General features: G+C 47.2%; 2 long non-coding RNA genes across 2 annotated transcripts; one reads left to right on the top strand and one right to left on the bottom strand.

Moving 5' to 3' along the window:
- Positions 1 to 1,563: 1,563 nt before the first annotated feature.
- LOC108504891 lies at positions 1,564 to 8,738 on the bottom strand. The gene is made up of 3 exons (XR_001877286.1): positions 8,630 to 8,738; positions 7,790 to 7,993; positions 1,564 to 2,284 (listed from the first exon to the last, which is right to left on the bottom strand). It is a non-coding gene; the product is annotated as an uncharacterized LOC108504891 (long non-coding RNA).
- LOC108504890 lies at positions 3,859 to 6,164 on the top strand. Its single transcript, XR_001877285.1, has 3 exons — positions 3,859 to 3,959; positions 4,933 to 5,008; positions 5,919 to 6,164. It is a non-coding gene; the product is annotated as an uncharacterized LOC108504890 (long non-coding RNA).
- Positions 8,739 to 12,934: the final 4,196 nt, after the last annotated feature.

The following is a 12,934-nucleotide window of genomic DNA, read 5'->3' as shown; positions in this document are numbered from 1 at the left end:
GAGCCTGAGAGGGGCCCTCCCCAGGGTGTGTCAGGGGCTGCAGGGAGGGGGCAGAGGCTGGAGCAGGCTCTGCTCGGGGGGCCCAGCAATGGCCCAAGAGGAACGGGCAGGAACTGATGCCCGGGAAGTTGCAGCTGGACAGGAGGAAGAACTTCTTTGCTGGGCAGTGACCCAGAGAGGGTGTGGAGTCTTCTGACTGGAGATCTTTTACAGCTGTGTGGACACAATCCTGTGCCATGTGCTGTGGGATGGCCCTGCTGGGCAGGGAGGTGGGACCAGATGAGCCGCTGTGGGCCCTTCCAGTCTGACCCCGTCTGGGATTCTCATTGTCTGCTGTTGGTACAGTGGGGAAGAGTGTTCAGCCCTCTGCCATTTCTGAGGCAGCTGCTGGAATATCCATGTAGTTGGAATTGTGTTTCATCCCTTTCTTTGTACCTGTATCAATGAGTTTGGTCATAGCTGTTTTCTCTTGTTATATCATAAATACTCCAGTGCAGGTACCTGTGTGTAAAGCCCCATTCCTTCCTCTTGAGGGTGGGACAACACATTGTGTCTTAATTTGTGCTTTTACAGGTAGTTGGGCTGCTTAGATGTTTGAAACCTACTTCCAAATAGAAGATAACCTTTTAAAATCCAGGGGACTGAGGTATGCCAGGAATTTAAATCAGTGAGATTTTATGGAGGAAGTTAGAAAAACGTTGAACTACTTCAGCATTTACCTGGTACAAAATCGAGGCTTCTTTAGGACTTCAGTCACCTTTTCTTTTCCCTCACCAAACTACAAGTCCTTTGCATGCAAAACATGTTTTATATACGTTGAGACTTTTAGCTTCATAGCTTGAACAATGGGCCTGTGAATGTATATTTTTGCTCTTAATCCTGATCTGTTTCAAGTGGAGCCTTGAGTCATTTGTTGTAGTGTGCTGTGCACTGTATGACAGGTAAATAACTGTAGGCTCTCACCTACTGGTGTCTTCCCTCAACTGTCTGGAGCAGCTTGGTGACACTGGGTGGCAGCGCCTGTAAGGGACAGCTGAGGACAGAGGGAGTAGAAGCAATAAAACTGTGCAGTGAGAGCATACCAGTTCTTCCCCCAGAGGGTGGTTGGGCACTGAATAGGCTCCCCAGGGCAGTGGTCATGGCCCCAAACCTGACAGAGCTCAAGGAGTGTTTGGACAACGCTCTCAGGGACAGGGTGGGTTGTTGGAGTGTCCTGTGCAGGGCCAGGAGTTGGACTTGATCCTTGTGGGTCCTTCCAGCTCAGCATATTCTGTGAGTCTGTGATGTAGGGCATGAGGGTTACACGAGGCACTCTGCAGAAATAAAAAGAAACGCTCTATTGTGAATTGAATTATAAGGTTCATGGTCTAAGAGATGTGCCAGTGGCTGTGAGAGTGAGAGCAGAGGAGAGACTGCCAGAGCCCAAAGCATCTGGGGAGGGATCCCAGTTCCTCTCCTGCACAGCTCTTATCTCCAGACTGGTTTTACTTCATTTCCATTCAGCTTCAGTGTCTAGGTTGGCATGCTAAGGGAGGTAGGTCAAGGCATTATTGTTTGTGGATACGAAATACACTGCAAAGTGCTGTGGGATTTACCAAACTTTAATTTCCAACCAGCCCCAGTCACTGTGGGGTCCCAGCTGACCATGGATGGCAGGATTGGTTCAACTGGCATGAGCACGAGGTACTTCCAGTGTTTTAAAACCGGAGAGTTTCAAAAGCAGAGTGAGATGTGGTGCCTCCCAGGCAAAATACCTCCTTGTATAATACCTGAGAGATCAGCCCCCGGACTTGAAACTGGGGCCGTAACCCACTGTCTGCAGGCAGAGGGGGCCAAATTTGATTGAGTCAGCACTAAGAATTGAGTTGACCCATGGAGAATCACAATCTGCACAGAATTAATTCAGCTTAAGCTTTTTTCCCCTGGATTTTTACAGTAATACCAGCAGAACATTGCAGCATTTGGACAGTCATAAAACAGAAACGCTCCAGCTTGAAAAATACTTTAGGCTGCTACTGAGATTAAAGCGAGCCCTGGGTGGCTGTATAACTGTCAGGCAAATCAAAGTGTGGCACGGGGTGCTGCGAGGGAAGATGTACTGGGGCTGTTTAACAAACTCCAAGTGCTGCTCACAAGTTTCCAGCGGGATTGCACAGGACCCTTCAGGAGGGAAGACGGATCACGACCAGATGTCCAGGAGCGATGAAGATGCACCGTCCAGTGAGCTCCTGACCCACATGGGTTAGGGCTCTTTGCAGGAATCCACAGTCTTGGCTCTTCACTTCTGTGATAAAGACAGGAAAAGCACTGAGGTGCAAATGAGAAATATAAACTGAGAGCATTATTGATGGGGAAAAGGCAGTCCCCACGCTGCATGAGTCATGTAATCCACAATGCTTTGCAAGCTTCATTTGAGAGAAGCAGAGGTGCATGGAGGATGGTTTCAATTTCCAAGCAGTGCTTTCTGACCACTCATGCTTTTGAAAAGTAAAAATAATATCTTGGCTCAGAAATGACTGCAAAGCAGAGGTATTCTGCTTTTGGCCCATTGCCTGCTCACCCTCTTGAAGTGAAGCTTATGTATTGTGATGGAAACATAACAGCTTCCCCTGCCAAGGAACAGGTCATTCCTACTGGAGCCTGTGAACGAGGAGTTATTGCTGCAAGTAGAAAAGCTGAACCAAATGGAATCAAAGAGAATGAATTCTGGATAAATTTGCACTTTGGAGTTACACCTGAATTTCTTTTAATAGGAAAATTCTTTTGACTTGCTTTGGGTCCCTGTCCTGGTGAAAGCATCCCAAAAGTACTCATTACAAAAGAGATTCAGCCTGATTTTGAGGCCAAATGCACTTCTTCAGAGGTGCTTTGCTGGTGTTTTAACCATGAACCTTTATACTCAGAGCATGTTCTCCCACAACAGTAGATGCTTGATATTCTTTAGTAGCAGTATGTGAGAGATACTGAAAATGAGGATTTCAGGCTTCCTTGCTGGGAGACAGCCAAAATATCAAAACTCTAATACATGTAATAGAAAAATTAAATAAATCAATTGATACTGAATATCTCTCAACCTGTATCTAAAAATACAAGAAGACCAAGTCTGAGATGGGAGAGTGAGGAAGGTGAAGTGTGTAAATACATGGAAACACAGAAAACAGGTAAAGGCAATATATCATCTGGTAAAACAATTCATCTGTTAAAAAACATCATTGCAGAATCATCACAGAATGGTTTGGGTTGGAAGGGACCTCAAAGATGATCTTTTCCCAATCCCCTGCCATGGGCAGGGACACCTTCCACTAGCCCAGGTTGCTCCAAGCCCTGTCCAACCTGGCCTTGGACACTTCCAGGGATCAAAGGGCAGCCAGAGCTTCTCTGGGCAATTCTTCTCTGTGAGGGCCTCACCACCCTCACAGGGAGGAATTTCTTCCCAATATACCATCTATCCCTGCCCTCTGGCAGTGGGAAGCCATTTGCCCTTTTCTTGTCACTACGAGCTCTTGTAAATAATCTCTCTCCATCTTTCCTGTCACCTCCCAAACATAAAGCTTAGCAAAAAAATAGGGATAAGACATGAGTGAAAGGGAGAATTTAGAAGTACAAGAAATGCTAAGATAACTGCAGAAAAATTCAGTGAGGGGAATTTTATTGGTGAAAATGAGAATTTTATCTAACAGGATGATTTTTTCTCTTAAGGAAACAAAGATCAAGCAATTAAAACTAGCACACTGATTAGTGCTCTGTCCTGTGCACTGAGATTTGAGGAGGTCGTACTCAGAGCCCCTCCATATTCTGTGTTGTCACAGTGACAGAAGAGCTGTACATTCCCCAGGGAGCTGTGGCATCTTGTATCCATGGAAGAGAAGGCAAGGCTGGAAAGCAAAGGCAGGATTTTGCTTTCCTTTTGACAAAGGCTGGCTAGAGCAAGGCAAGCTTGGTTGTAGCTCTGATTTAAGGTAATTTTGCTCATGTCCAAAAAATCCATAATGATCCTCCAGTGACTTTCCTGGGGCTGGGATTTACCATGAAGAGCACAGTGCACAACAACCCCGAGGGCATGTTCAGAGAGAGGGGCAGGCTGGGCACTGCCCAAGGGCTCTCTGCTCAGTCCCTGTGTGCCTGTACTGGAAACACTTCAGCTCTGGAGTTCAGGCATCAGGACAGGAGGATTTCTGTGGTGCTTCAGATATACTGGAATCCAAGGGCCTGCAGTGTGAAAGATGCCCAAGATACCTCAGTGGGCAGGGCTGTGCTGTGTCAGCTCGGGAAATATTTACTCCGTCCTATAAAACAGGGAGCACTGATACTACCAGGAAAAGTTCATTAGCAAAATGGACTATTGATTTTGTGTTGCACAACTATTTGTATGATTTTGAATGGATTTTCATCTGTGTAAAAAAATGAAGTTCTGTGTGAAAGTTGAATTATCAGTGTGAGCTTTGAGGAACTGCTGAGCCTCCATGGTAGCTCCCAAGGCTTCTCATGGTTGGTTGTATGTACACAATGCTCTGCTTATACATCAAATATACAAGAGATAAATACATAAAAAATACAAGAGATATAAGCAAATTACTGTGTACATAATCCTTTTTCCTGAGGTAAGATTTAGATTGGCTGTTAGGAGGAAATTCTTCCTAATTTGAGGGTGATGAGGCCCTGGCACAGGTTGCCCAGAGAAGCTGTGGCTGCCCCTGGATCCCTGGAAGTGTCCAAGGCCAGGTTGGACGGGGCTTGGAGCAACCTGGGCTAGTGGAAGGTGTTCCTGCCCATGGCAGGGGTTGGAATGAGATGATCTTTAAGGTCCCTTCCAACACAAACCATTCTGTGATTCTGTGATGATTCTCTGACTCTGGCCATGACTGTAGGAGGAACCTTTCTATAAATACTCAGTAACAGCCCTGAATGATGATTTCTGGATGTTTTTTTCAGTAACACTGAGGTGATAAAACTGGACAATGTCTGAATTACCTCTGCTGAAACCCAAGGAGTTATTCTGTAGCTGATGGTGAGACTGAAACCATTAAAGCCCGTTGGTTGGTCAGTTGTATTTTGTGAGAACCACAGAAGTCTGGCCTGTGGGTTTGGATTCTTTGCCAAAGTACTTTGAAGCATTAAGGGGAGGAGAAGGTACTGGAAAATGTGATCCTGGTGAATACATACAGGGCAAGGTTTGCTTCTGTATCCTCAAGAAATGAGGAGCCATGCGAATGTAACTTTGAGCGGGGTCTAGAGATTTCAGTCCTGTCTAGGTATAAAACAGCTGAAGGAATGCCATGGACTTCACAGAAGGACAATAATCTGGGAAATCTACTTTAAAAAAAGCATAAAGTGCCATAAAACTTGCCTTGATTCAAGAGAGAGCTATGGAAATAGAACAAGATTCACAAGTAATTCATCTCAAGCTGTAGACTGGTGTGTATGACTCCACAGCAAGAACATTAATATCTGTTAAATTCTCCACATTAGCTTAAACATTCCAGAGAAAGGATGTAATTCTCAGTCGTATAGGGAAGGAATTCACCCTTCCCCCAGTGCTTCTGCTTCCTGGGGACTCTAGAGAAATGCTAATATCAAGTCAACCTATTTTTGTTCCCCCTTTAGTAATTGGGTCAAGATTGGTAGTGACTGAAATACAGTCCCATCAGAGGAGTTTGATGTGAGGGATCAGGAAGGGCTGGTTGCCATTGGGGTGGTGGATGCTGAGTGTCCAACCCAAGCTGGCAGCTCACTCACAGGCTTCACAGAGATTTGAATTTCAATTCACATGATGGTTTGTGGAGCATTGTTCACCTCCCACTGAGGCAAAGCTTGTAAGCTTGTAAGCTGCTTGTACTTAAAAATAAGTAGAGATGCAGTACGAAGCTGAGTAATTCTTTAATCTATCCCGACTCCTTTTTTTCACTTTTATTAACCAGGCTACTGCCAGGATTAATTAGGTTTGGGGAAGATTTTAGCTTGTTTTGACCAAGTGTCTAATGGAACATGAAGCAAGGAAACAGATTGTGTCTGTGGCAAAGAACAGTGGAGAATGGGGAGGAGAAGCACCGAGAGGAGGTTTTGCAGGAGTCACAAAATGAGTAGAATAAACAGATTTCAAACCTGTCCAGTGTACCTGGCCTTGTGTTCAGCCCCTTAGATGGTCAGCGGTGCCATCTTGTGTTAAGTGGGTGGTATTTTTGGGAAAAGATGGATACAGATTCCTACCAGCCCTTGGGAAAGGGTTCTAGAAGAGCTCTTGAAAACTTCTGGTGTGAAATGAGAAGAACAGTGAAGCGCAGAAGTCAATGAGACAGAAAGGCAGAGGATGACCATATATATAAATATGTGTCTCACCTAAAAAATCCACTGCGCAGGCTCGAAGGGCTAATGACCTTTCCCAAATCTTCGCTCGCGAAGACTGGCCATTAATAATATGTCAGCATATATATAAATATTATATATAAAATATTTTATATATATATACATAAAAATATTTGTAGTTGAGACACTGGTGTTCAAGGCAGTTTAACAGATTTTTCATTTAAACTGTGACATTTTCCATACTGGTACAAATGACAGCAATACATGTTGTGGATGCATAGGGGTTTCTCTGAAAACAATCATTGTTGTCAAGCACTGGAAGGGGCTGCCCAGGGAGATGGTGGAGTCCCCATCCCTGAGGTGTTCAAGGAGTGACTGGACATGGCACTCAGTGCCCTGGGCTGGGGGACAGGGTGGGGATCGGGCACAGGATGGATTTGATGATCTTGAAGGCCTTTTCCAACCTTAATGAGTCCATTATTCTATGTTTCTATATGGTGATGATTTTGCTGATGCATCTTCTTCCAGTGCTTGACAGAGAAGCAGGAAAACACTGATGCCTGCACTTTCCCAGCCCCTTCCCTGGGGATCTGTGTGAGGTTGTGGCTGCCCCAACTCTCTTGGGCGTTTAACCATCACCACACTGGAGCCTTGCCAGGGCAGCCTGGGCAGTGGAGAGGATCCTGTTTCTTCTGGTTTGTTTTTTTTTCTTTAGATTCCTGAGGACCTTTTCCCAAGCTGGAACTCGCAGATTTCATTGTAGATGAATTTGCATGTCCTCAGCAATGGGATTTTCTATACCGAGTCCTTCTAGATCACTAACTGGCATTCCTACAGTACTCACACCAGCCCATGGCAAGGGAAATCCTGTGTTTTCTTGCAGAGTTATAAATCCCCCATGCCAGTGTAACATTTCTCTGCTTTACAACCTTAATGTTGTTGTCCTTTAAGATTATTTTTTGCATGCTTTCTTTATTGAAAGCTTTATTTCGGGCTGAGAAAGTTGGGACTATTCAGCCTGGAGAAAAGAAGACTGTGTAGAGACTTCATTAGACTGTGTGGAGAGCCTTTCCAGTATTGAAGGGGCTACAAGGAAGATAGTGAGGGGCTCTTCATTAGGAACTGTAGTGACAGGACAAGTGGGAATGGCTTCAAACTTCTAGAAGGCAGGGTTAGATGGGATATTTGGAAGAAATTCTTGACTGTGAGGGTGGTGAGGCCCTGGCACAGGTTGCCCAGAAAAGCCATGGCTGCCCCATCCCTGGAAGTGTCCAAGGCCAGGTTGGATGGGGTTTAGAGCAACCTGGGCTAGTGTAAGGTGTCCCTGCCCATGGCAGGGGGTGAATGAGATGGTCTTTAAGGTCCCTTCCAACCCAAAACATTCCATGATTCTATGATTTGTACACCAGCTCCACAGTTATTTTGCATTCTTGCATATCTGCAGAGCAGTGGCCCTTTGCCCAGCAGGTGCCCTCTCTGAGCTCACCCGTCCTGGCCTGTCCTGTGCAGGTTCTATGAGTATGGATGATTCCCAACCCAACCCCCACGCACTTGGCAGGTCAGTTGGTGTTCTGTGATGGCCTCATCCAGCACCTGGGGAGGTGGGAAGGGGAATTTTGGGGGTCCAGGAGGAGGCTGGTAAGAGGTGGTGCTCATATGTACACCCCACCACATGCTTGCTACTCCACCCCTGTAAAGAGAGACAGAAATGAAGTGATCAACTTACAGGGTCACAGAATCATTAAGGTTGGAAAAGACCTCCAAGATCATCAAGTCCACTCTGTGCCCCATGCCCACCTTGTCCCCAGCCCAGAGCACTCAGTGCCACGGCCAGGCCTTCCTTGGACACCTCCAGGGCTGGGGACTCCAACACCTCCCTGGGCAGCCCCTGCCAGTGCCTGAACACCCTTTCCAGGAAGGAATTCCTCCTGATGTCCAACCTGACCCTCCCCTGGCACAGCTGGAGGCCGTTCCCTCTCCTCCTGTCCCTTGTTCCCTGGGAGCAGAGCCTGACCCCCCCCGGCTCCCCCCTCCTGTCAGGGACTTGCAGAGCCAGAAGGTCCCCCCTGAGCCTCCTTCTCTCCAGGCTGAGCCCCCCCAGCTCCCTCAGCTGCTCCTGCTGCTCCAGCCCCTTCCCAGCTCCGTTCCCTTCCCTGCACACGCTCCAGCCCCTCAATGTCTCTGTTCCATGAGGGCCCAGAACTGGACACAGCCCTGGAGGGGCCTCAGCAGGGCCAGCACAGGGACAGTCACTGCCCTGGCCCTGCTGCCACACCATGGCTGGCACAGCCCAGGGGCCATTGGCCTCTTGCCCCCCTGGGCTCACCTGGGCTCATGTCCAGCCCCTGGCACCAGCGCCCCCAGGGCCTTTCCCAACAGGCACTTTCCAGCCGCTCTGTCCCAGCCTGGAGCTGCAGGGGCTTGTTGTGACCCAAATGTAGGGCCTGGCACTTGGCCTTGTTGAACCTCACACTGTTGGCCTTGGCCCATGGATCCAGCCTATCCAGATCCCCCTGCAGAGCCTTTCTGCTTTCCAGAAGATCAATGCTCCTGCCCAAAGCCCATGGGTTTTGTTTTTGTTTGTTTGTTTGTTTTTTGGGTTTTTGTTTGGTTGGCTTTGTTTTTTTGTTGTTGTTGTTTTTGTTGGGTTTTGGGGTTTTTTTTGTTGTTTTCATTTTCTGCCCTGTGGAAAAGATAATTTTCTACCCAAAAGCTGCCAGAATGTCTTTTTGTTCTCCTCTACAATTCCCTGCCAGGAGGTTGTAGCCAGGTGGGGGTTGGGCTCTTCTCCCAGGAACCAGCAGTAGGCCAAGAGGGCTGGGTCTTCAACTGTGCCAGGGCAGGTTTGGGTTGGATATTAGGAAGAAATTCTTTACAGAGAGAGCTATCAGACATTGGAATGGGCTGCCCAGGGAGGGGATGGATTCTCCACCCCTGAAGGTGTTGAAGGTGAGACTGGATGTGGCATCAGTGCCATGCTCTGGGAACCATGGCGGGGTTGGATCAAGGATTGGACTTGATGATCTTGGAGGTCTTTTCCAACCCCACTGATTCTATGATTCCATGATTCCAAAGAGTCATTTTCCATGGCTAGTGGAGTAGGTTATTGCTAAACTTGTAGCTGGGCTGTACTCACAGCAGAGAACAATGACACAGAGAAGAAATGGAGAGCTGTGGTCACAAAGAGATTCTCAATTGCATATTCAGCACAGTGTTCTCATGGTGTGCTTTTAACGATCTTTTGGGTGAGAAAAATAGTAGGTACTGTAGCACTGTAGATTTTGGGTTTCCTAGCACAAAGGAAGCTAATACACAGGTAAAAATACAGCTGAAAAGAAAATTGCTTTTTCTATTGTGGGAAAATCTTTAGTGAAGTGATTTGAGCATTTTAAGGCATTTTGGGGTTTTAATAACCAAGATCATTTTCAGTGGAACCAGAGAGGGTTTTTTTGCTGTAGCTGTTGAACAAATTAGAAATACTTCTCTAGGCTGACCTGCCGTTAGTGTCAGGAGTCTTTTGACCTCAAAAGGAGATTTCAAAGCTGATGTCAAGTTCCTGTAGTAATGTTCAGCCTGGAAGTTTCCCTAAGGCAAAGCAACTCAGCCAGGCTTCAGCACAAGGGGTTTCTGCACTGAGGTCTGACCTCAGTCGGATCAATAAATGTCTGTGCAGTGAAGCCTGACCTTAGCACATGAAGAACTCTGTGGAATAAACCTTGGGGAACACATCTGACCTTCACATAGCCAAGTCCGTCCCTGGGAAATCTGGGAAACACAGGGCCCTGCAGATGACTTGGGGTTTTTGGTTAAGTGGTGTTCTGGCAATGAAAATTTATAACTGCACAGGGAGGGCAGCTTAGGCCATGGAAGAAGTGGGAAAATCACTATAAGATGCTTGAGGATCTATGGGATTAACATTTCTGAGTGGGGAGGGTTATTCTGCATGCAGAAGTTTCTCTAGATACAAATACCAAGTCAGAAAATAAATGTATTGGTAGGACTCGCCTATTTGGAAGACCAGCAGAACAGAATGCAGACAGTTTGTAAAAGGAAGTAAAGTAATTAACCCAAATAATGTTGTAATAATGGCTGAGTGCTGCTGCTGCCATAGGAATGATAGTCTTCTGGGGATGGCTGGGTTTGGAAAAGAAGAAGGGCTTACTGCTAGCCAAGCCACTGTGTCTATTTGTTCTCCCCAAATCACAGACATGAGAAGTTTGATTTCCTATGGCACATTTAAGAAAATTTGAAGCAAAATTTAAATTTTGGTGTGCATGAAAGTACGTATTTACAGTGTAAGGGATTCCCAAAGAGGAGCTGTTTTGAAGACACACAGAGCTCTTCTTTGCATAAAATCACAGAGCACCTTCCTGCAGCCTCCTTGGCAGGAGCTGCTGGAGGCACAGTTTACCTCTGCTCGTGTACCTGGAGGCACTCAGCAAAATACAAGTAGAGCTAAAGCACGAGGCTTCCAAGTTATGCATAGTTCAGTTCCTACCTCACGCACCCGATGAGCTCTTGGAGAAGGAGTAATTCCAGTTCAGTGCTATTTATCCCTCCCCTCTGGAGCAGCGTGGCAAAGCTCCAGCTCAGCCCTGCTGGCCCCGGAGGGCTCAGCTCTCCCCGGGCCGGGTGCCAGGCCCTGGCTGGGGGCCCGGCTGTGATTAGGGTGTCGCTGCAGCAGCATCTCTTCCCAAACACAAACACACCTCTGGGGAATGCCCCATTCAGCTGCAATAGCCACACTGGAGATGGTATTTGAGTAACGTTGGCTGCCGGCCATTCCAGCACATGATTTATTGTTTTCTGTACAAATCTGCTTTTAAAGCTTCTCCTACAGTGTTACAGGTGATATCATTCAATGCTAAGGACTTGCAAGATCCATTTCAACCCCCGAATCTGTGCAGAGATACAGTCCTGGCCGTGACAGGACCCCAGGGAATGGCTGGAACTGTGTCAGGGCAGGCTCAGGTTGGATCTCAGCAAAAGGTTCTTCCCCCAGAGGCTGGTTGGGCACTGCTCAGGCTCCCCAGGGCAGTGGGCACAGCCCCAAGGCTGCCAGAGCTCCAGGAGGGTTTGGCTGATCCTCTGGGGCACAGGGGGTGACTCTTGGGGATGGGCCTGTGCAGGGCCAGGGGTTGGACTGGATGATACTTGTGGGTCCCTTCCAACTCAATATACTCTGTGATTCTGTGAAAATACGTAGCTTGTATCTGTCCATTGTTGGGTTGCAAGCATAGAATTTTAAGTTATTAATGTGTGTTCTCCTTTCATTTTCTTGAGTGTGTCTGGGAAGGGTGATCCAGCCCTTTTAATGTTTTATATTCACTGTAGATGATTGCAAGCACTGTGGAAATATAAATGGAAATAAAAAAAAATGAAATGAATAAATGAGTAAGTGAAATAAAGTAAAAGAAATTGGAGACCCATGTGTGAACAGTACCCAGGGAAGCCACCCTTCCATCAGGTGGGTGGGCAGCAGTAGGACAAGGATGGCATGGCCAAAGAAGCTCTGTCAGTGAGGTGAGCAGGGGAGAGAAATGACTTTCCACTCCCAAAGGTCAGAAGTGAATTTCTAATCTGGAAAGAAAGGATGAGAAATTATCTGTCCAAAAAGATGCCTTGGAGCCTTTTGGGATTACTCCCAGGTGATGTAGTTTGGGTGTCCTGCCCTCAGGGTTGGGCTGGGCTGTGCTGGGTTATGCATTAAGACATCCTGTAGCTCTTGCTGATTATTAATACAGGAAAGATCAAATATACCTGAGAGTGTGAGTTATTGCCACATCAGTGTCTCTCTCGCTTGGGATCTGAGCACAAGTTCTGTTTTCACTGCAATGTTTGCAGCAGGTGGATGTCTTGGAGCTGCAGAGGTTTGTGTGTGTGGTCACCTCTCCCTCCCTGCAAGGCCCGTGGGGGTGGAGATCACCTTGTAACCTGCTGAGAGGTGTGCCCAGGGGTGTGCCATGGTTGAGGAGAAACCGAAAGACTTTCAAAGAGAAAGAGGGGAAATTTAGGTTGGATATGTGGAAGAAATTGTCCCCTGTGAGGGGGGGAGGCCCTGCACAGGTTGCCCAGAGAAGCTGTGGCTACCCCAGCCCTGGAAGTGTCCAAGACCAGGTTGGACGGGGCTTGGAGCAACCTGGGCTAGTGGAAGGTGTCCCTGCCCATGGCAGGGGGTGGAATGAGATGGTCTTTAAGTTCTCTTCGGTCCCCAGTCATGCAATGATTCCATGGTAACAGTTGCAGTACAGTCACAAATGCAGAGCCATCGAACACTATGAGTAAATGAACCTGCCAAGACTCCTGTTCACACACACAGGCTGGTGCTGCTTGTGTGAACCTCCCCTGGACTGATGCACCCTACAGAAACTGCTCTAAACCATATAACACCTTCCTCACCTGCTATACACCCACCCCTCAAAGAGGTTTCTGTTTATCAGATCACCTCGTAAAGCACATGTAAAGTTGGGTGTGTTTGTGATGTAGGGGTAGGAGAAAGAGGGAGGTACATGGGAAGCAGGGCAGATGGATAGACACAAATCTCTAGTTCTGGTGGTTCTTATAAAGTCTGTGTAGCTGTGGAGAAGAGCTTCGGATAGTGCAGGGATTGGTCTGAATCCTGCAAATCCTG

Source organism: Lepidothrix coronata, unplaced genomic scaffold (assembly GCF_001604755.1).
Source record: "Lepidothrix coronata isolate B3197 unplaced genomic scaffold, Lepidothrix_coronata-1.0 Scaffold178, whole genome shotgun sequence".
Taxonomy (NCBI): Eukaryota; Metazoa; Chordata; class Aves; order Passeriformes; family Pipridae; genus Lepidothrix; species Lepidothrix coronata.
Note: the sequence above shows the minus strand (reverse complement) of the source record. Positions and strands in the feature narration are given on the sequence as shown.